The 17,463-nt window shown below is 45.1% G+C and overlaps 44 non-coding genes across 44 annotated transcripts; 29 read left to right on the forward strand and 15 right to left on the reverse strand.

The window, feature by feature from the left end:
* Positions 1-53: 53 nt before the first annotated feature.
* Positions 54-125, reverse strand: trnae-cuc (transfer RNA glutamic acid (anticodon CUC)). Its single transcript has one exon. It is a non-coding gene; the product is annotated as a tRNA-Glu (tRNA).
* Positions 126-327: 202 nt separating this feature from the next.
* Positions 328-400, forward strand: trnak-uuu (transfer RNA lysine (anticodon UUU)). The gene has a single exon. It is a non-coding gene; the product is annotated as a tRNA-Lys (tRNA).
* Positions 401-1,298: 898 nt separating this feature from the next.
* Positions 1,299-1,371, forward strand: trnak-uuu (transfer RNA lysine (anticodon UUU)). Its single transcript has one exon. It is a non-coding gene; the product is annotated as a tRNA-Lys (tRNA).
* A 472-nt stretch (positions 1,372-1,843) lies between these two features.
* trnay-gua (transfer RNA tyrosine (anticodon GUA)) lies at positions 1,844-1,930 on the forward strand. The gene is given in 2 exon segments: positions 1,844-1,880; positions 1,895-1,930. It is a non-coding gene; the product is annotated as a tRNA-Tyr (tRNA).
* A 63-nt stretch (positions 1,931-1,993) lies between these two features.
* On the reverse strand, positions 1,994-2,065 carry trnae-cuc (transfer RNA glutamic acid (anticodon CUC)). Its single transcript has one exon. It is a non-coding gene; the product is annotated as a tRNA-Glu (tRNA).
* A 748-nt stretch (positions 2,066-2,813) lies between these two features.
* trnay-gua (transfer RNA tyrosine (anticodon GUA)) lies at positions 2,814-2,900 on the forward strand. The gene is given in 2 exon segments: positions 2,814-2,850; positions 2,865-2,900. It is a non-coding gene; the product is annotated as a tRNA-Tyr (tRNA).
* Positions 2,901-2,963: 63 nt separating this feature from the next.
* trnae-cuc (transfer RNA glutamic acid (anticodon CUC)) lies at positions 2,964-3,035 on the reverse strand. Its single transcript has one exon. It is a non-coding gene; the product is annotated as a tRNA-Glu (tRNA).
* Positions 3,036-3,239: 204 nt separating this feature from the next.
* trnak-uuu (transfer RNA lysine (anticodon UUU)) lies at positions 3,240-3,312 on the forward strand. Its single transcript has one exon. It is a non-coding gene; the product is annotated as a tRNA-Lys (tRNA).
* Positions 3,313-3,784: 472 nt separating this feature from the next.
* trnay-gua (transfer RNA tyrosine (anticodon GUA)) lies at positions 3,785-3,871 on the forward strand. Its single transcript is given in 2 exon segments — positions 3,785-3,821; positions 3,836-3,871. It is a non-coding gene; the product is annotated as a tRNA-Tyr (tRNA).
* A 63-nt stretch (positions 3,872-3,934) lies between these two features.
* Positions 3,935-4,006, reverse strand: trnae-cuc (transfer RNA glutamic acid (anticodon CUC)). Its single transcript has one exon. It is a non-coding gene; the product is annotated as a tRNA-Glu (tRNA).
* Positions 4,007-4,208: 202 nt separating this feature from the next.
* trnak-uuu (transfer RNA lysine (anticodon UUU)) lies at positions 4,209-4,281 on the forward strand. Its single transcript has one exon. It is a non-coding gene; the product is annotated as a tRNA-Lys (tRNA).
* An 898-nt stretch (positions 4,282-5,179) lies between these two features.
* Positions 5,180-5,252, forward strand: trnak-uuu (transfer RNA lysine (anticodon UUU)). The gene has a single exon. It is a non-coding gene; the product is annotated as a tRNA-Lys (tRNA).
* Positions 5,253-5,724: 472 nt separating this feature from the next.
* trnay-gua (transfer RNA tyrosine (anticodon GUA)) lies at positions 5,725-5,811 on the forward strand. The gene is given in 2 exon segments: positions 5,725-5,761; positions 5,776-5,811. It is a non-coding gene; the product is annotated as a tRNA-Tyr (tRNA).
* A 62-nt stretch (positions 5,812-5,873) lies between these two features.
* Positions 5,874-5,945, reverse strand: trnae-cuc (transfer RNA glutamic acid (anticodon CUC)). The gene has a single exon. It is a non-coding gene; the product is annotated as a tRNA-Glu (tRNA).
* A 202-nt stretch (positions 5,946-6,147) lies between these two features.
* On the forward strand, positions 6,148-6,220 carry trnak-uuu (transfer RNA lysine (anticodon UUU)). Its single transcript has one exon. It is a non-coding gene; the product is annotated as a tRNA-Lys (tRNA).
* Positions 6,221-6,692: 472 nt separating this feature from the next.
* On the forward strand, positions 6,693-6,779 carry trnay-gua (transfer RNA tyrosine (anticodon GUA)). Its single transcript is given in 2 exon segments — positions 6,693-6,729; positions 6,744-6,779. It is a non-coding gene; the product is annotated as a tRNA-Tyr (tRNA).
* A 63-nt stretch (positions 6,780-6,842) lies between these two features.
* On the reverse strand, positions 6,843-6,914 carry trnae-cuc (transfer RNA glutamic acid (anticodon CUC)). Its single transcript has one exon. It is a non-coding gene; the product is annotated as a tRNA-Glu (tRNA).
* A 204-nt stretch (positions 6,915-7,118) lies between these two features.
* Positions 7,119-7,191, forward strand: trnak-uuu (transfer RNA lysine (anticodon UUU)). Its single transcript has one exon. It is a non-coding gene; the product is annotated as a tRNA-Lys (tRNA).
* Positions 7,192-7,663: 472 nt separating this feature from the next.
* trnay-gua (transfer RNA tyrosine (anticodon GUA)) lies at positions 7,664-7,750 on the forward strand. Its single transcript is given in 2 exon segments — positions 7,664-7,700; positions 7,715-7,750. It is a non-coding gene; the product is annotated as a tRNA-Tyr (tRNA).
* A 63-nt stretch (positions 7,751-7,813) lies between these two features.
* trnae-cuc (transfer RNA glutamic acid (anticodon CUC)) lies at positions 7,814-7,885 on the reverse strand. The gene has a single exon. It is a non-coding gene; the product is annotated as a tRNA-Glu (tRNA).
* Positions 7,886-8,089: 204 nt separating this feature from the next.
* Positions 8,090-8,162, forward strand: trnak-uuu (transfer RNA lysine (anticodon UUU)). The gene has a single exon. It is a non-coding gene; the product is annotated as a tRNA-Lys (tRNA).
* A 621-nt stretch (positions 8,163-8,783) lies between these two features.
* trnae-cuc (transfer RNA glutamic acid (anticodon CUC)) lies at positions 8,784-8,855 on the reverse strand. Its single transcript has one exon. It is a non-coding gene; the product is annotated as a tRNA-Glu (tRNA).
* Positions 8,856-9,604: 749 nt separating this feature from the next.
* Positions 9,605-9,691, forward strand: trnay-gua (transfer RNA tyrosine (anticodon GUA)). The gene is given in 2 exon segments: positions 9,605-9,641; positions 9,656-9,691. It is a non-coding gene; the product is annotated as a tRNA-Tyr (tRNA).
* Positions 9,692-10,030: 339 nt separating this feature from the next.
* Positions 10,031-10,103, forward strand: trnak-uuu (transfer RNA lysine (anticodon UUU)). Its single transcript has one exon. It is a non-coding gene; the product is annotated as a tRNA-Lys (tRNA).
* A 472-nt stretch (positions 10,104-10,575) lies between these two features.
* On the forward strand, positions 10,576-10,662 carry trnay-gua (transfer RNA tyrosine (anticodon GUA)). The gene is given in 2 exon segments: positions 10,576-10,612; positions 10,627-10,662. It is a non-coding gene; the product is annotated as a tRNA-Tyr (tRNA).
* A 63-nt stretch (positions 10,663-10,725) lies between these two features.
* trnae-cuc (transfer RNA glutamic acid (anticodon CUC)) lies at positions 10,726-10,797 on the reverse strand. The gene has a single exon. It is a non-coding gene; the product is annotated as a tRNA-Glu (tRNA).
* A 204-nt stretch (positions 10,798-11,001) lies between these two features.
* On the forward strand, positions 11,002-11,074 carry trnak-uuu (transfer RNA lysine (anticodon UUU)). The gene has a single exon. It is a non-coding gene; the product is annotated as a tRNA-Lys (tRNA).
* Positions 11,075-11,546: 472 nt separating this feature from the next.
* On the forward strand, positions 11,547-11,633 carry trnay-gua (transfer RNA tyrosine (anticodon GUA)). Its single transcript is given in 2 exon segments — positions 11,547-11,583; positions 11,598-11,633. It is a non-coding gene; the product is annotated as a tRNA-Tyr (tRNA).
* Positions 11,634-11,696: 63 nt separating this feature from the next.
* Positions 11,697-11,768, reverse strand: trnae-cuc (transfer RNA glutamic acid (anticodon CUC)). Its single transcript has one exon. It is a non-coding gene; the product is annotated as a tRNA-Glu (tRNA).
* A 202-nt stretch (positions 11,769-11,970) lies between these two features.
* On the forward strand, positions 11,971-12,043 carry trnak-uuu (transfer RNA lysine (anticodon UUU)). The gene has a single exon. It is a non-coding gene; the product is annotated as a tRNA-Lys (tRNA).
* Positions 12,044-12,515: 472 nt separating this feature from the next.
* Positions 12,516-12,602, forward strand: trnay-gua (transfer RNA tyrosine (anticodon GUA)). Its single transcript is given in 2 exon segments — positions 12,516-12,552; positions 12,567-12,602. It is a non-coding gene; the product is annotated as a tRNA-Tyr (tRNA).
* Positions 12,603-12,665: 63 nt separating this feature from the next.
* trnae-cuc (transfer RNA glutamic acid (anticodon CUC)) lies at positions 12,666-12,737 on the reverse strand. Its single transcript has one exon. It is a non-coding gene; the product is annotated as a tRNA-Glu (tRNA).
* A 204-nt stretch (positions 12,738-12,941) lies between these two features.
* Positions 12,942-13,014, forward strand: trnak-uuu (transfer RNA lysine (anticodon UUU)). The gene has a single exon. It is a non-coding gene; the product is annotated as a tRNA-Lys (tRNA).
* A 472-nt stretch (positions 13,015-13,486) lies between these two features.
* Positions 13,487-13,573, forward strand: trnay-gua (transfer RNA tyrosine (anticodon GUA)). Its single transcript is given in 2 exon segments — positions 13,487-13,523; positions 13,538-13,573. It is a non-coding gene; the product is annotated as a tRNA-Tyr (tRNA).
* A 62-nt stretch (positions 13,574-13,635) lies between these two features.
* On the reverse strand, positions 13,636-13,707 carry trnae-cuc (transfer RNA glutamic acid (anticodon CUC)). The gene has a single exon. It is a non-coding gene; the product is annotated as a tRNA-Glu (tRNA).
* Positions 13,708-13,911: 204 nt separating this feature from the next.
* On the forward strand, positions 13,912-13,984 carry trnak-uuu (transfer RNA lysine (anticodon UUU)). The gene has a single exon. It is a non-coding gene; the product is annotated as a tRNA-Lys (tRNA).
* A 472-nt stretch (positions 13,985-14,456) lies between these two features.
* On the forward strand, positions 14,457-14,543 carry trnay-gua (transfer RNA tyrosine (anticodon GUA)). Its single transcript is given in 2 exon segments — positions 14,457-14,493; positions 14,508-14,543. It is a non-coding gene; the product is annotated as a tRNA-Tyr (tRNA).
* Positions 14,544-14,606: 63 nt separating this feature from the next.
* On the reverse strand, positions 14,607-14,678 carry trnae-cuc (transfer RNA glutamic acid (anticodon CUC)). The gene has a single exon. It is a non-coding gene; the product is annotated as a tRNA-Glu (tRNA).
* Positions 14,679-14,882: 204 nt separating this feature from the next.
* trnak-uuu (transfer RNA lysine (anticodon UUU)) lies at positions 14,883-14,955 on the forward strand. The gene has a single exon. It is a non-coding gene; the product is annotated as a tRNA-Lys (tRNA).
* Positions 14,956-15,576: 621 nt separating this feature from the next.
* Positions 15,577-15,648, reverse strand: trnae-cuc (transfer RNA glutamic acid (anticodon CUC)). The gene has a single exon. It is a non-coding gene; the product is annotated as a tRNA-Glu (tRNA).
* Positions 15,649-16,397: 749 nt separating this feature from the next.
* trnay-gua (transfer RNA tyrosine (anticodon GUA)) lies at positions 16,398-16,484 on the forward strand. Its single transcript is given in 2 exon segments — positions 16,398-16,434; positions 16,449-16,484. It is a non-coding gene; the product is annotated as a tRNA-Tyr (tRNA).
* Positions 16,485-16,546: 62 nt separating this feature from the next.
* trnae-cuc (transfer RNA glutamic acid (anticodon CUC)) lies at positions 16,547-16,619 on the reverse strand. Its single transcript has one exon. It is a non-coding gene; the product is annotated as a tRNA-Glu (tRNA).
* Positions 16,620-16,823: 204 nt separating this feature from the next.
* trnak-uuu (transfer RNA lysine (anticodon UUU)) lies at positions 16,824-16,896 on the forward strand. The gene has a single exon. It is a non-coding gene; the product is annotated as a tRNA-Lys (tRNA).
* Positions 16,897-17,368: 472 nt separating this feature from the next.
* Positions 17,369-17,455, forward strand: trnay-gua (transfer RNA tyrosine (anticodon GUA)). Its single transcript is given in 2 exon segments — positions 17,369-17,405; positions 17,420-17,455. It is a non-coding gene; the product is annotated as a tRNA-Tyr (tRNA).
* Positions 17,456-17,463: the final 8 nt, after the last annotated feature.

Here is a 17,463-nt window from a genome sequence, read left to right on the forward strand (position 1 = left end):
TTTTCCAGGATATTACTGCCTTTAATGTCATGATGAGCAAAAAGTTTTCTGTTTTCCCTGACCGGGAATCGAACCCGGGCCACGGCGGTGAGAGCGCCGAATCCTAGCCACTAGACCATCAGGGACAGCTATGTTATGCTAATGAATGAAGGCTTTTTCATGAGTTCTGGCTGGCCGTTATTCATGAGTGAAGAAAGACCAGAATGTGGGTTATTCGTGACCACACCAGAACATGTGGACCTTTTTGTCAAGACTGTCAAATGCTTCCCATGTCAGAGGTCAAGAATATCTGGACATGTTCTGAATCACAGAGCAAGGCTAAACGTAGCCTGGATAGCTCAGTCGGTAGAGCATCAGACTTTTAATCTGAGGGTCCAGGGTTCAAGTCCCTGTTCAGGCGTTGAACTTTACATGACCGTCAGCTCTTGAGCACCGTTCAGTCATCGTCAGGCAGGCTATTGGATTAAGCTGAACTTCCAGCTTTACGTCTGCCTACCTGTGACTTCCTTGTCATTAATTCTTTTGTCTATGTCCTTGTTAATGATGACAAAAAAAACAACAATTAAAGCCACTCAGCCTTTCCTTTCTCTCTCTCTCTATGTGACATCACAATAGATTTTCTCAAAAAGCAATTCAAATTGTTCTAACCATTGGTGGGACCAACCCGTGGCCTTTTACCATCCACGTGTCCAAAATGCAGTACGCATGCCAATGTTGTTAACAGACATACGTGTTGGTAGCTCTACATGTCCAACTGGTACAGTGTGAGGTTTCCTCTTTGGTGGACCTTAAAGAGTTGAAAAAGCCACAACCGAACTGGTATCTTTGTCAACGTCCTTGTTTCTGGATCTATGCTGCATGTGCGTCAGAATCCTTCGGTAGCTCTGATGGTAGAGCGGAGGACTGTAGAGGTTAAAGCAGCAATCCTTAGGCCACCGGTTCAAATCCGGTTCGAAGGAAGCTTCTTTTTTTTCCAGGATATTACTGCCCTTAATGTCAAGATGAGCAAAAAGTTTTCTGTTTTCCCTGACCGGGAATCGAACCCGGGCCGCGGCGGTGAGAGCGCTGAATCCTAGCCACTAGACCATCAGGGACAGCGATGTTATGCTAATGGATGAAGGCCTTTACATGAGTTCTGGCTGGCCGTTATTCATGAGTGAAGAAAGACCAGAATGTGGGTTATTCGTGACCACACCAGAACATGTGGACCTTTTTGTGTCAAGACTGTCAAATGCTTCCCATGTCAGAGGTCAAGAATATCTGGACATGTTCTGAATCACAGAGCAAGGCTAAATGTAGCCTGGATAGCTCAGTCGGTAGAGCATCAGACTTTTAATCTGAGGGTCCAGGGTTCAAGTCCCTGTTCAGGCGTTGAACTTTACATGACCATCAGCTCTTGAGCACTGTTCACTCATCGTCAGGCAGGCTTTTGGATTAAGCTGAACTTCCAGCTTTACGTCTGCCTACCTGTGACTTCCTTGTCATTAATTATTTTGTCTATGTCCTTGTTAATGATGACAAAAAAAACACCAATTAAAGCCACTCAGCCTTTCCTTTCTCTCTCTCTCTATGTGACATCACAATAGATTTTCTCAAAAAGCAATTCAAATTGTTCTAACCATTGGTGGGACCAACCCGTGGCCTTTTACCATCCACGTGTCCAAAATGCAGTACGCATGCCAATGTTGTTAACAGACATACGTGTTGGTAGCTCTACATGTCCAACTGGTACAGTGTGAGGTTTCCTCTTTGGTGGACCTTAAAGAGTTGAAAAAGCCACAACCGAACTGGTATCTTTGTCAACGTCCTTGTTTCTGGATCTATGCTGCATGTGCGTCAGAATCCTTCGGTAGCTCAGATGGTAGAGCGGAGGACTGTAGAGGTTAAAGCAGCAATCCTTAGGCCACCGGTTCAAATCCGGTTCGAAGGAAGCTTCTTTTTTTTCCAGGATATTACTGCCTTTAATGTCATGATGAGCAAAATGTTTTCTGTTTTCCCTGACCGGGAATCGAACCCGGGCCGCGGCGGTGAGAGCGCCGAATCCTAGCCACTAGACCATCAGGGACAGCGATGTTATGCTAATGGATGAAGGCCTTTACATGAGTTCTGGCTGGCCGTTATTCATGAGTGAAGAAAGACCAGAATGTGGGTTATTCGTGACCACACCAGAACATGTGGACCTTTTTGTGTCAAGACTGTCAAATGCTTCCCATGTCAGAGGTCAAGAATATCTGGACATGTTCTGAATCACAGAGCAAGGCTAAACGTAGCCTGGATAGCTCAGTCGGTAGACCATCAGACTTTTAATCTGAGGGTCCAGGGTTCAAGTCCCTGTTCAGGCGTTGAACTTTACATGACCGTCAGCTCTTGAGCACCGTTCAGTCATCATCAGGCAGGCTTTTGGATTAAGCTGAACTTCCAGCTTTACGTCTGCCTACCTGTGACTTCCTTGTCATTAATTATTTTGTCTATGTCCTTGTTAATGATGACAAAAAAACAACAATTAAAGCCACTCAGCCTTTCCTTTCTCTCTCTCTCTATGTGACATCACAATAGATTTTCTCAAAAAGCAATTCAAATTGTTCTAACCATTGGTGGGACCAACCCGTGGCCTTTTACCATCCACGTGTCCAAAATGCAGTACGCATGCCAATGTTGTTAACAGACATACGTGTTGGTAGCTCTACATGTCCAACTGGTACAGTGTGAGGTTTCCTCTTTGGTGGACCTTAAAGAGTTGAAAAAGTCACAACCGAACTGGTATCTTTGTCAACGTCCTTGTTTCTGGATCTATGCTGCATGTGCGTCAGAATCCTTCGGTAGCTCAGATGGTAGAGCGGAGGACTGTAGAGGTTAAAGCAGCAATCCTTAGGCCACCGGTTCAAATCCGGTTCGAAGGAAGCTTCTTTTTTTTCCAGGATATTACTGCCCTTAATGTCAAGATGAGCAAAAAGTTTTCTGTTTTCCCTGACCGGGAATCGAACCCGGGCCGCGGCGGTGAGAGCGCCGAATCCTAGCCACTAGACCATCAGGGACAGCGATGGAATGCTAATGAATGAAGGCTTTTACATGAGTTCTGGCTGGCCGTTATTCATGAGTGAAGAAAGACCAGAATGTGGGTTATTCGTGACCACACCAGAACATGTGGACCTTTTTGTGTCAAGACTGTCAAATGCTTCCCATGTCAGAGGTTAAGAATATCTGGACATGTTCTGAATCACAGAGCAAGGTTAAACGTAGCCTGGATAGCTCAGTCGGTAGAGCATCAGACTTTTAATCTGAGGGTCCAGGGTTCAAGTCCCTGTTCAGGCGTTGAACTTTACATGACCGTCAGCTCTTGAGCACCGTTCAGTCATCGTCAGGCAGGCTTTTGGATTAAGCTGAACTTCCAGCTTTACGTCTGCCTACCTGTGACTTCCTTGTCATTAATTCTTTTGTCTATGTCCTTGTTAATGATGACAAAAAAAACAACAATTAAAGCCACTCAGCCTTTCCTTTCTCTCTCTCTCTATGTGACATCACAATAGATTTTCTCAAAAAGCAATTCAAATTGTTCTAACCATTGGTGGGACCAACCCGTGGCCTTTTACCATCCACGTGTCCAAAATGCAGTACGCATGCCAATGTTGTTAACAGACATACGTGTTGGTAGCTCTACATGTCCAACTGGTACAGTGTGAGGTTTCCTCTTTGGTGGACCTTAAAGAGTTGAAAAAGCCACAACCGAACTGGTATCTTTGTCAACGTCCTTGTTTCTGGATCTATGCTGCATGTGCGTCAGAATCCTTCGGTAGCTCAGATGGTAGAGCGGAGGACTGTAGAGGTTAAAGCAGCAATCCTTAGGCCACCGGTTCAAATCCGGTTCGAAGGAAGCTTCTTTTTTTTCCAGGATATTACTGCCTTTAATGTCATGATGAGCAAAAAGTTTTCTGTTTTCCCTGACCGGGAATCGAACCCGGGCCACGGCGGTGAGAGCGCCGAATCCTAGCCACTAGACCATCAGGGACAGCTATGTTATGCTAATGAATGAAGGCTTTTTCATGAGTTCTGGCTGGCCGTTATTCATGAGTGAAGAAAGACCAGAATGTGGGTTATTCGTGACCACACCAGAACATGTGGACCTTTTTGTCAAGACTGTCAAATGCTTCCCATGTCAGAGGTCAAGAATATCTGGACATGTTCTGAATCACAGAGCAAGGCTAAACGTAGCCTGGATAGCTCAGTCGGTAGAGCATCAGACTTTTAATCTGAGGGTCCAGGGTTCAAGTCCCTGTTCAGGCGTTGAACTTTACATGACCGTCAGCTCTTGAGCACCGTTCAGTCATCGTCAGGCAGGCTATTGGATTAAGCTGAACTTCCAGCTTTACGTCTGCCTACCTGTGACTTCCTTGTCATTAATTCTTTTGTCTATGTCCTTGTTAATGATGACAAAAAAAACAACAATTAAAGCCACTCAGCCTTTCCTTTCTCTCTCTCTCTATGTGACATCACAATAGATTTTCTCAAAAAGCAATTCAAATTGTTCTAACCATTGGTGGGACCAACCCGTGGCCTTTTACCATCCACGTGTCCAAAATGCAGTACGCATGCCAATGTTGTTAACAGACATACGTGTTGGTAGCTCTACATGTCCAACTGGTACAGTGTGAGGTTTCCTCTTTGGTGGACCTTAAAGAGTTGAAAAAGCCACAACCGAACTGGTATCTTTGTCAACGTCCTTGTTTCTGGATCTATGCTGCATGTGCGTCAGAATCCTTCGGTAGCTCTGATGGTAGAGCGGAGGACTGTAGAGGTTAAAGCAGCAATCCTTAGGCCACCGGTTCAAATCCGGTTCGAAGGAAGCTTCTTTTTTTTCCAGGATATTACTGCCCTTAATGTCAAGATGAGCAAAAAGTTTTCTGTTTTCCCTGACCGGGAATCGAACCCGGGCCGCGGCGGTGAGAGCGCTGAATCCTAGCCACTAGACCATCAGGGACAGCGATGTTATGCTAATGGATGAAGGCCTTTACATGAGTTCTGGCTGGCCGTTATTCATGAGTGAAGAAAGACCAGAATGTGGGTTATTCGTGACCACACCAGAACATGTGGACCTTTTTGTGTCAAGACTGTCAAATGCTTCCCATGTCAGAGGTCAAGAATATCTGGACATGTTCTGAATCACAGAGCAAGGCTAAATGTAGCCTGGATAGCTCAGTCGGTAGAGCATCAGACTTTTAATCTGAGGGTCCAGGGTTCAAGTCCCTGTTCAGGTGTTGAACTTTACATGACCGTCAGCTCTTGAGCACCGTTCAGTCATCGTCAGGCAGGCTTTTGGATTAAGCTGAACTTCCAGCTTTACGTCTGCCTACCTGTGACTTCCTTGTCATTAATTCTTTTGTCTATGTCCTTGTTAATGATGACAAAAAAAACAACAATTAAAGCCACTCAGCCTTTCCTTTCTCTCTCTCTCTATGTGACATCACAATAGATTTTCTCAAAAAGCAATTCAAATTGTTCTAACCATTGGTGGGACCAACCCGTGGCCTTTTACCATCCACGTGTCCAAAATGCAGTACGCATGCCAATGTTGTTAACAGACATACGTGTTGGTAGCTCTACATGTCCAACTGGTACAGTGTGAGGTTTCCTCTTTGGTGGACCTTAAAGAGTTGAAAAAGCCACAACCGAACTGGTATCTTTGTCAACGTCCTTGTTTCTGGATCTATGCTGCATGTGCGTCAGAATCCTTCGGTAGCTCAGATGGTAGAGCGGAGGACTGTAGAGGTTAAAGCAGCAATCCTTAGGCCACCGGTTCAAATCCGGTTCGAAGGAAGCTTCTTTTTTTTCCAGGATATTACTGCCTTTAATGTCATGATGAGCAAAAGTTTTCTGTTTTTCCTGACCGGGAATCGAACCCGGGCCACGGCGGTGAGAGCGCCGAATCCTAGCCACTAGACCATCAGGGACAGCTATGTTATGCTAATGAATGAAGGCTTTTTCATGAGTTCTGGCTGGCCGTTATTCATGAGTGAAGAAAGACCAGAATGTGGGTTATTCGTGACCACACCAGAACATGTGGACCTTTTTGTCAAGACTGTCAAATGCTTCCCATGTCAGAGGTCAAGAATATCTGGACATGTTCTGAATCACAGAGCAAGGCTAAACGTAGCCTGGATAGCTCAGTCGGTAGAGCATCAGACTTTTAATCTGAGGGTCCAGGGTTCAAGTCCCTGTTCAGGCGTTGAACTTTACATGACCGTCAGCTCTTGAGCACCGTTCAGTCATCGTCAGGCAGACTTTTGGATTAAGCTGAACTTCCAGCTTTACGTCTGCCTACCTGTGACTTCCTTGTCATTAATTATTTTGTCTATGTCCTTGTTAATGATGACAAAAAAAACACCAATTAAAGCCACTCAGCCTTTCCTTTCTCTCTCTCTCTATGTGACATCACAATAGATTTTCTCAAAAAGCAATTCAAATTGTTCTAACCATTGGTGGGACCAACCCGTGGCCTTTTACCATCCACGTGTCCAAAATGCAGTACGCATGCCAATGTTGTTAACAGACATACGTGTTGGTAGCTCTACATGTCCAACTGGTACAGTGTGAGGTTTCCTCTTTGGTGGACCTTAAAGAGTTGAAAAAGCCACAACCGAACTGGTATCTTTGTCAACGTCCTTGTTTCTGGATCTATGCTGCATGTGCGTCAGAATCCTTCGGTAGCTCAGATGGTAGAGCGGAGGACTGTAGAGGTTAAAGCAGCAATCCTTAGGCCACCGGTTCAAATCCGGTTCGAAGGAAGCTTCTTTTTTTTCCAGGATATTACTGCCCTTAATGTCATGATGAGCAAAAAGTTTTCTGTTTTCCCTGACCGGGAATCGAACCCGGGCCGCGGCGGTGAGAGCGCCGAATCCTAGCCACTAGACCATCAGGGACAGCTATGTTATGCTAATGAATGAAGGCTTTTTCATGAGTTCTGGCTGGCCGTTATTCATGAGTGAAGAAAGACCAGAATGTGGGTTATTCGTGACCACACCAGAACATGTGGACCTTTTTGTGTCAAGACTGTCAAATGCTTCCCATGTCAGAGGTTAAGAATATCTGGACATGTTCTGAATCACAGAGCAAGGTTAAACGTAGCCTGGATAGCTCAGTCGGTAGAGCATCAGACTTTTAATCTGAGGGTCCAGGGTTCAAGTCCCTGTTCAGGCGTTGAACTTTACATGACCGTCAGCTCTTGAGCACCGTTCAGTCATCGTCAGGCAGACTTTTGGATTAAGCTGAACTTCCAGCTTTACGTCTGCCTACCTGTGACTTCCTTGTCATTAATTATTTTGTCTATGTCCTTGTTAATGATGACAAAAAAAACACCAATTAAAGCCACTCAGCCTTTCCTTTCTCTCTCTCTCTATGTGACATCACAATAGATTTTCTCAAAAAGCAATTCAAATTGTTCTAACCATTGGTGGGACCAACCCGTGGCCTTTTACCATCCACGTGTCCAAAATGCAGTACGCATGCCAATGTTGTTAACAGACATACGTGTTGGTAGCTCTACATGTCCAACTGGTACAGTGTGAGGTTTCCTCTTTGGTGGACCTTAAAGAGTTGAAAAAGCCACAACCGAACTGGTATCTTTGTCAACGTCCTTGTTTCTGGATCTATGCTGCATGTGCGTCAGAATCCTTCGGTAGCTCAGATGGTAGAGCGGAGGACTGTAGAGGTTAAAGCAGCAATCCTTAGGCCACCGGTTCAAATCCGGTTCGAAGGAAGCTTCTTTTTTTTCCAGGATATTACTGCCCTTAATGTCATGATGAGCAAAAAGTTTTCTGATTTCCCTGACCGGGAATCGAACCCGGGCCGCGGCGGTGAGAGCGCCGAATCCTAGCCACTAGACCATCAGGGACAGCTATGTTATGCTAATGAATGAAGGCTTTTTCATGAGTTCTGGCTGGCCGTTATTCATGAGTGAAGAAAGACCAGAATGTGGGTTATTCGTGACCACACCAGAACATGTGGACCTTTTTGTGTCAAGACTGTCAAATGCTTCCCATGTCAGAGGTCAAGAATATCTGGACATGTTCTGAATCACAGAGCAAGGCTAAACGTAGCCTGGATAGCTCAGTCGGTAGAGCATCAGACTTTTAATCTGAGGGTCCAGGGTTCAAGTCCCTGTTCAGGCGTTGAACTTTACATGACCGTCAGCTCTTGAGCACCGTTCACTCATCGTCAGGCAGGCTATTGGATTAAGCTGAACTTCCAGCTTTACGTCTGCCTACCTGTGACTTCCTTGTCATTAATTCTTTTGTCTATGTCCTTGTTAATGATGACAAAAAAAACACCAATTAAAGCCACTCAGCCTTTCCTTTCTCTCTCTCTCTATGTGACATCACAATAGATTTTCTCAAAAAGCAATTCAAATTGTTCTAACCATTGGTGGGACCAACCCGTGGCCTTTTACCATCCACGTGTCCAAAATGCAGTACGCATGCCAATGTTGTTAACAGACATACGTGTTGGTAGCTCTACATGTCCAACTGGTACAGTGTGAGGTTTCCTCTTTGGTGAACCTTAAAGAGTTGAAAAAGCCACAACCGAACTGGTATCTTTGTCAACGTCCTTGTTTCTGGATCTATGCTGCATGTGCGTCAGAATCCTTCGGTAGCTCATATGGTAGAGCGGAGGACTGTAGAGGTTAAAGCAGCAATCCTTAGGCCACCGGTTCAAATCCGGTTCGAAGGAAGCTTCTTTTTTTCCAGGATATTACTGCCTTTAATGTCATGATGAGCAAAAAGTTTTCTGTTTTCCCTGACCGGGAATCGAACCCGGGCCGCGGCGGTGAGAGCGCCGAATCCTAGCCACTAGACCATCAGGGACAGCGATGGAATGCTAATGAATGAAGGCTTTTACATGAGTTCTGGCTGGCCGTTATTCATGAGTGAAGAAAGACCAGAATGTGGGTTATTCGTGACCACACCAGAACATGTGGACCTTTTTGTGTCAAGACTGTCAAATGCTTCCCATGTCAGAGGTCAAGAATATCTGGACATGTTCTGAATCACAGAGCAAGGTTAAACGTATCCTGGATAGCTCAGTCGGTAGAGCATCAGACTTTTAATCTGAGGGTCCAGGGTTCAAGTCCCTGTTCAGGCGTTGAACTTTACATGACCGTCAGCTTTTGAGCACCGTTCACTCATCGTCAGGCAGGCTTTTGGATTAAGCTGAACTTCCATCTTTACGTCTGCCTACCTGTGACTTCCTTGTCATTAATTATTTTGTCTATGTCCTTGTTAATGATGACAAAAAAAACAACAATTAAAGCCACTCAGCCTTTCCTTTCTCTCTCTCTCTATGTGACATCACAATAGATTTTCTCAAAAAGCAATTCAAATTGTTCTAACCATTGGTGGGACCAACCCGTGGCCTTTTACCATCCACGTGTCCAAAATGCAGTACGCATGCCAATGTTGTTAACAGACATACGTGTTGGTAGCTCTACATGTCCAACTGGTACAGTGTGAGGTTTCCTCTTTGGTGGACCTTAAAGAGTTGAAAAAGCCACAACCGAACTGGTATCTTTGTCAACGTCCTTGTTTCTGGATCTATGCTGCATGTGCGTCAGAATCCTTCGGTAGCTCAGATGGTAGAGCGGAGGACTGTAGAGGTTAAAGCAGCAATCCTTAGGCCACCGGTTCAAATCCGGTTCGAAGGAAGCTTCTTTTTTTTTCAGGATATTACTGCCTTTAATGTCATGATGAGCAAAAAGTTTTCTGTTTCCCCTGACCGGGAATCGAACCCGGGCCGCAGCGGTGAGAGCGCCGAATCCTAGCCACTAGACCATCAGGGACAGCGATGTTATGCTAATAGATGAAGGCCTTTACATGAGTTCTGGCTGGCCGTTATTCATGAGTGAAGAAAGACCAGAATGTGGGTTATTCGTGACCACACCAGAACAAGTGGACCTTTTTGTGTCAAGACTGTCAAATGCTTCCCATGTCAGAGGTCAAGAATATCTGGACATGTTCTGAATCACAGAGCAAGGCTAAACGTAGCCTGGATAGCTCAGTCGGTAGAGCATCAGACTTTTAATCTGAGGGTCCAGGGTTCAAGTCCCTGTTCAGGCGTTGAACTTTACATGACCGTCAGCTCTTGAGCACCGTTCAGTCATCGTCAGGCAGGCTTTTGGATTAAGCTGAACTTCCAGCTTTACGTCTGCCTACCTGTGACTTCCTTGTCATTAATTATTTTGTCTATGTCCTTGTTAATGATGACAAAAAAAACAACAATTAAAGCCACTCAGCCTTTCCTTTCTCTCTCTCTCTATGTGACATCACAATAGATTTTCTCAAAAAGCAATTCAAATTGTTCTAACCATTGGTGGGACCAACCCGTGGCCTTTTACCATCCACGTGTCCAAAATGCAGTACGCATGCCAATGTTGTTAACAGACATACGTGTTGGTAGCTCTACATGTCCAACTGGTACAGTGTGAGGTTTCCTCTTTGGTGGACCTTAAAGAGTTGAAAAAGCCACAACCGAACTGGTATCTTTGTCAACGTCCTTGTTTCTGGATCTATGCTGCATGTGCATCAGAATCCTTCGGTAGCTCAGATGGTAGAGCGGAGGACTGTAGAGGTTAAAGCAGCAATCCTTAGGCCACCGGTTCAAATCCGGTTCGAAGGAAGCTTCTTTTTTTTCCAGGATATTACTGCCTTTAATGTCATGATGAGCAAAAAGTTTTCTGTTTTCCCTGACCGGGAATCGAACCCGGGCCGCGGCGGTGAGAGCGCCGAATCCTAGCCACTAGACCATCAGGGACAGCGATGTTATGCTAATGGATGAAGGCCTTTACATGAGTTCTGGCTGGCCGTTATTCATGAGTGAAGAAAGACCAGAATGTGGGTTATTCGTGACCACACCAGAACATGTGGACCTTTTTGTGTCAAGACTGTCAAATGCTTCCCATGTCAGAGGTCAAGAATATCTGGACATGTTCTGAATCACAGAGCAAGGCTAAATGTAGCCTGGATAGCTCAGTCGGTAGAGCATCAGACTTTTAATCTGAGGGTCCAGGGTTCAAGTCCCTGTTCAGGTGTTGAACTTTACATGACCGTCAGCTCTTGAGCACCGTTCAGTCATCGTCAGGCAGGCTTTTGGATTAAGCTGAACTTCCAGCTTTACGTCTGCCTACCTGTGACTTCCTTGTCATTAATTCTTTTGTCTATGTCCTTGTTAATGATGACAAAAAAAACAACAATTAAAGCCACTCAGCCTTTCCTTTCTCTCTCTCTCTATGTGACATCACAATAGATTTTCTCAAAAAGCAATTCAAATTGTTCTAACCATTGGTGGGACCAACCCGTGGCCTTTTACCATCCACGTGTCCAAAATGCAGTACGCATGCCAATGTTGTTAACAGACATACGTGTTGGTAGCTCTACATGTCCAACTGGTACAGTGTGAGGTTTCCTCTTTGGTGGACCTTAAAGAGTTGAAAAAGCCACAACCGAACTGGTATCTTTGTCAACGTCCTTGTTTCTGGATCTATGCTGCATGTGCGTCAGAATCCTTCGGTAGCTCAGATGGTAGAGCGGAGGACTGTAGAGGTTAAAGCAGCAATCCTTAGGCCACCGGTTCAAATCCGGTTCGAAGGAAGCTTCTTTTTTTTCCAGGATATTACTGCCTTTAATGTCATGATGAGCAAAAAGTTTTCTGTTTTCCCTGACCGGGAATCGAACCCGGGCCACGGCGGTGAGAGCGCCGAATCCTAGCCACTAGACCATCAGGGACAGCTATGTTATGCTAATGAATGAAGGCTTTTTCATGAGTTCTGGCTGGCCGTTATTCATGAGTGAAGAAAGACCAGAATGTGGGTTATTCGTGACCACACCAGAACATGTGGACCTTTTTGTCAAGACTGTCAAATGCTTCCCATGTCAGAGGTCAAGAATATCTGGACATGTCCTGAATCACAGAGCAAGGCTAAACGTAGCCTGGATAGCTCAGTCGGTAGAGCATCAGACTTTTAATCTGAGGGTCCAGGGTTCAAGTCCCTGTTCAGGCGTTGAACTTTACATGACCGTCAGCTCTTGAGCACCGTTCAGTCATCGTCAGGCAGGCTATTGGATTAGGCTGAACTTCCAGCTTTACGTCTGCCTACCTGTGACTTCCTTGTCATTAATTATTTTGTCTATGTCCTTGTTAATGATGACAAAAAAAACAACAATTAAAGCCACTCAGCCTTTCCTTTCTCTCTCTCTCTATGTGACATCACAATAGATTTTCTCAAAAAGCAATTCAAATTGTTCTAACCATTGGTGGGACCAACCCGTGGCCTTTTACCATCCACGTGTCCAAAATGCAGTACACATGCCAATGTTGTTAACAGACATACGTGTTGGTAGCTCTACATGTCCAACTGGTACAGTGTGAGGTTTCCTCTTTGGTGGACCTTAAAGAGTTGAAAAAGCCACAACCGAACTGGTATCTTTGTCAACGTCCTTGTTTCTGGATCTATGCTGCATGTGCGTCAGAATCCTTCGGTAGCTCAGATGGTAGAGCGGAGGACTGTAGAGGTTAAAGCAGCAATCCTTAGGCCACCGGTTCAAATCCGGTTCGAAGGAAGCTTCTTTTTTTTCCAGGATATTACTGCCCTTAATGTCAAGATGAGCAAAAAGTTTTCTGTTTTCCCTGACCGGGAATCGAACCCGGGCCGCGGCGGTGAGAGCACCGAATCCTAGCCACTAGACCATCAGGGACAGCGATGGAATGCTAATGAATGAAGGCTTTTACATGAGTTCTGGCTGGCCGTTATTCATGAGTGAAGAAAGACCAGAATGTGGGTTATTCGTGACCACACCAGAACATGTGGACCTTTTTGTGTCAAGACTGTCAAATGCTTCCCATGTCAGAGGTTAAGAATATCTGGACATGTTCTGAATCACAGAGCAAGGTTAAACGTAGCCTGGATAGCTCAGTCGGTAGAGCATCAGACTTTTAATCTGAGGGTCCAGGGTTCAAGTCCCTGTTCAGGCGTTGAACTTTACATGACCGTCAGCTCTTGAGCACCGTTCAGTCATCGTCAGGCAGACTTTTGGATTAAGCTGAACTTCCAGCTTTACGTCTGCCTACCTGTGACTTCCTTGTCATTAATTATTTTGTCTATGTCCTTGTTAATGATGACAAAAAAAACACCAATTAAAGCCACTCAGCCTTTCCTTTCTCTCTCTCTCTATGTGACATCACAATAGATTTTCTCAAAAAGCAATTCAAATTGTTCTAACCATTGGTGGGACCAACCCGTGGCCTTTTACCATCCACGTGTCCAAAATGCAGTACGCATGCCAATGTTGTTAACAGACATACGTGTTGGTAGCTCTACATGTCCAACTGGTACAGTGTGAGGTTTCCTCTTTGGTGGACCTTAAAGAGTTGAAAAAGCCACAACCGAACTGGTATCTTTGTCAACGTCCTTGTTTCTGGATCTATGCTGCATGTGCGTCAGAATCCTTCGGTAGCTCAGATGGTAGAGCGGAGGACTGTAGAGGTTAAAGCAGCAATCCTTAGGCCACCGGTTCAAATCCGGTTCGAAGGAAGCTTCTTTTTTTCCAGGATATTACTGCCCTTAATGTCATGATGAGCAAAAAGTTTTCTGTTTTCCCTGACCGGGAATCGAACCCGGGCCGCGGCGGTGAGAGCGCCGAATCCTAGCCACTAGACCATCAGGGACAGCTATGTTATGCTAATGAATGAAGGCTTTTTCATGAGTTCTGGCTGGCCGTTATTCATGAGTGAAGAAAGACCAGAATGTGGGTTATTCGTGACCACACCAGAACATGTGGACCTTTTTGTGTCAAGACTGTCAAATGCTTCCCATGTCAGAGGTTAAGAATATCTGGACATGTTCTGAATCACAGAGCAAGGTTAAACGTAGCCTGGATAGCTCAGTCGGTAGAGCATCAGACTTTTAATCTGAGGGTCCAGGGTTCAAGTCCCTGTTCAGGCGTTGAACTTTACATGACCGTCAGCTCTTGAGCACCGTTCAGTCATCGTCAGGCAGACTTTTGGATTAAGCTGAACTTCCAGCTTTACGTCTGCCTACCTGTGACTTCCTTGTCATTAATTATTTTGTCTATGTCCTTGTTAATGATGACAAAAAAAACACCAATTAAAGCCACTCAGCCTTTCCTTTCTCTCTCTCTCTATGTGACATCACAATAGATTTTCTCAAAAAGCAATTCAAATTGTTCTAACCATTGGTGGGACCAACCCGTGGCCTTTTACCATCCACGTGTCCAAAATGCAGTACGCATGCCAATGTTGTTAACAGACATACGTGTTGGTAGCTCTACATGTCCAACTGGTACAGTGTGAGGTTTCCTCTTTGGTGGACCTTAAAGAGTTGAAAAAGCCACAACCGAACTGGTATCTTTGTCAACGTCCTTGTTTCTGGATCTATGCTGCATGTGCGTCAGAATCCTTCGGTAGCTCAGATGGTAGAGCGGAGGACTGTAGAGGTTAAAGCAGCAATCCTTAGGCCACCGGTTCAAATCCGGTTCGAAGGAAGCTTCTTTTTTTTCCAGGATATTACTGCCCTTAATGTCATGATGAGCAAAAAGTTTTCTGATTTCCCTGACCGGGAATCGAACCCGGGCCGCGGCGGTGAGAGCGCCGAATCCTAGCCACTAGACCATCAGGGACAGCTATGTTATGCTAATGAATGAAGGCTTTTTCATGAGTTCTGGCTGGCCGTTATTCATGAGTGAAGAAAGACCAGAATGTGGGTTATTCGTGACCACACCAGAACATGTGGACCTTTTTGTGTCAAGACTGTCAAATGCTTCCCATGTCAGAGGTCAAGAATATCTGGACATGTTCTGAATCACAGAGCAAGGATAAACGTAGCCTGGATAGCTCAGTCGGTAGAGCATCAGACTTTTAATCTGAGGGTCCAGGGTTCAAGTCCCTGTTCAGGCGTTGAACTTTACATGACCGTCAGCTCTTGAGCACCGTTCACTCATCGTCAGGCAGGCTATTGGATTAAGCTGAACTTCCAGCTTTACGTCTGCCTACCTGTGACTTCCTTGTCATTAATTCTTTTGTCTATGTCCTTGTTAATGATGACAAAAAAAACACCAATTAAAGCCACTCAGCCTTTCCTTTCTCTCTCTCTCTATGTGACATCACAATAGATTTTCTCAAAAAGCAATTCAAATTGTTCTAACCATTGGTGGGACCAACCCGTGGCCTTTTACCATCCACGTGTCCAAAATGCAGTACGCATGCCAATGTTGTTAACAGACATACGTGTTGGTAGCTCTACATGTCCAACTGGTACAGTGTGAGGTTTCCTCTTTGGTGGACCTTAAAGAGTTGAAAAAGCCACAACCGAACTGGTATCTTTGTCAACGTCCTTGTTTCTGGATCTATGCTGCATGTGCGTCAGAATCCTTCGGTAGCTCATATGGTAGAGCGGAGGACTGTAGAGGTTAAAGCAGCAATCCTTAGGCCACCGGTTCAAATCCGGTTCGAAGGAAGCTTCTTTTTTTCCAGGATATTACTGCCTTTAATGTCATGATGAGCAAAAAGTTTTCTGTTTTCCCTGACCGGGAATCGAACCCGGGCCGCGGCGGTGAGAGCGCCGAATCATAGCCACTAGACCATCAGGGACAGCGATGGAATGCTAATGAATGAAGGCTTTTACATGAGTTCTGGCTGGCCGTTATTCATGAGTGAAGAAAGACCAGAATGTGGGTTATTCGTGACCACACCAGAACATGTGGACCTTTTTGTGTCAAGACTGTCAAATGCTTCCCATGTCAGAGGTCAAGAATATCTGGACATGTTCTGAATCACAGAGCAAGGTTAAACGTAGCCTGGATAGCTCAGTCGGCAGAGCATCAGACTTTTAATCTGAGGGTCCAGGGTTCAAGTCCCTGTTCAGGCGTTGAACTTTACATGACCGTCAGCTTTTGAGCACCGTTCACTCATCGTCAGGCAGGCTTTTGGATTAAGCTGAACTTCCATCTTTACGTCTGCCTACCTGTGACTTCCTTGTCATTAATTATTTTGTCTATGTCCTTGTTAATGATGACAAAAAAAACAACAATTAAAGCCACTCAGCCTTTCCTTTCTCTCTCTCTCTATGTGACATCACAATAGATTTTCTCAAAAAGCAATTCAAATTGTTCTAACCATTGGTGGGACCAACCCGTGGCCTTTTACCATCCACGTGTCCAAAATGCAGTACGCATGCCAATGTTGTTAACAGACATACGTGTTGGTAGCTCTACATGTCCAACTGGTACAGTGTGAGGTTTCCTCTTTGGTGGACCTTAAAGAGTTGAAAAAGCCACAACCGAACTGGTATCTTTGTCAACGTCCTTGTTTCTGGATCTATGCTGCATGTGCGTCAGAATCCTTCGGTAGCTCAGATGGTAGAGCGGAGGACTGTAGAGGTTAAAGCAGCAATCCTTAGGCCACCGGTTCAAATCCGGTTCGAAGGAAGCTTCTTTTTTTTTCAGGATATTACTGCCTTTAATGTCATGATGAGCAAAAAGTTTTCTGTTTCCCCTGACCGGGAATCGAACCCGGGCCACGGCGGTGAGAGCGCCGAATCCTAGCCACTAGACCATCAGGGACAGCGATGTTATGCTAATGGATGAAGGCCTTTACATGAGTTCTGGCTGGCCGTTATTCATGAGTGAAGAAAGACCAGAATGTGGGTTATTCGTGACCACACCAGAACAAGTGGACCTTTTTGTGTCAAGACTGTCAAATGCTTCCCATGTCAGAGGTCAAGAATATCTGGACATGTTCTGAATCACAGAGCAAGGCTAAACGTAGCCTGGATAGCTCAGTCGGTAGAGCATCAGACTTTTAATCTGAGGGTCCAGGGTTCAAGTCCCTGTTCAGGCGTTGAACTTTACATGACCGTCAGCTCTTGAGCACCGTTCAGTCATCGTCAGGCAGGCTTTTGGATTAAGCTGAACTTCCAGCTTTACGTCTGCCTACCTGTGACTTCCTTGTCATTAATTATTTTGTCTATGTCCTTGTTAATGATGACAAAAAAAACAACAATTAAAGCCACTCAGCCTTTCCTTTCTCTCTCTCTCTATGTGACATCACAATAGATTTTCTCAAAAAGCAATTCAAATTGTTCTAACCATTGGTGGGACCAACCCGTGGCCTTTTACCATCCACGTGTCCAAAATGCAGTACGCATGCCAATGTTGTTAACAGACATACGTGTTGGTAGCTCTACATGTCCAACTGGTACAGTGTGAGGTTTCCTCTTTGGTGGACCTTAAAGAGTTGAAAAAGCCACAACCGAACTGGTATCTTTGTCAACGTCCTTGTTTCTGGATCTATGCTGCATGTGCATCAGAATCCTTCGGTAGCTCAGATGGTAGAGCGGAGGACTGTAGAGGTTAAAGCAGCAATCCTTAGGCCACCGGTTCAAATCCGGTTCGAAGGAAGCTTCTT

This window comes from Brachyhypopomus gauderio, unplaced genomic scaffold (genome assembly GCF_052324685.1).
Source record: "Brachyhypopomus gauderio isolate BG-103 unplaced genomic scaffold, BGAUD_0.2 sc94, whole genome shotgun sequence".
Classification (NCBI taxonomy): domain Eukaryota; kingdom Metazoa; phylum Chordata; class Actinopteri; order Gymnotiformes; family Hypopomidae; genus Brachyhypopomus; species Brachyhypopomus gauderio.